Below are 272 nucleotides of genomic sequence, written 5' to 3'. Positions count from 1 at the left end.
GGAGGAGCTGGCCCAAGTGGCTGGGGAGAGGGAAGTCTGGGTCTCCCTGCTTAGGCTGCTGCCCCCACGACCCGACCCCGGATAAGCGGAAGAGAATGGATGGATGGATGGAAATATATTCCCCGTTTCAGTAATCACAACAAGCTGCCTCTGTGGTATTCTGATCCCAGTTCTTCTGTCTGTAAGCAAAAAGAAACAAAGATGTCTTCCAATGTGTGCTTTACAATCAGGATTTTTTTTTTTTTATCATCACTCAAACAGCCAGAACCCAG

Source organism: Kryptolebias marmoratus, linkage group LG22 (assembly GCF_001649575.2).
Source record: "Kryptolebias marmoratus isolate JLee-2015 linkage group LG22, ASM164957v2, whole genome shotgun sequence".
In the NCBI taxonomy this organism is placed as follows: Eukaryota; Metazoa; Chordata; class Actinopteri; order Cyprinodontiformes; family Rivulidae; genus Kryptolebias; species Kryptolebias marmoratus.
Note: the sequence above shows the minus strand (reverse complement) of the source record.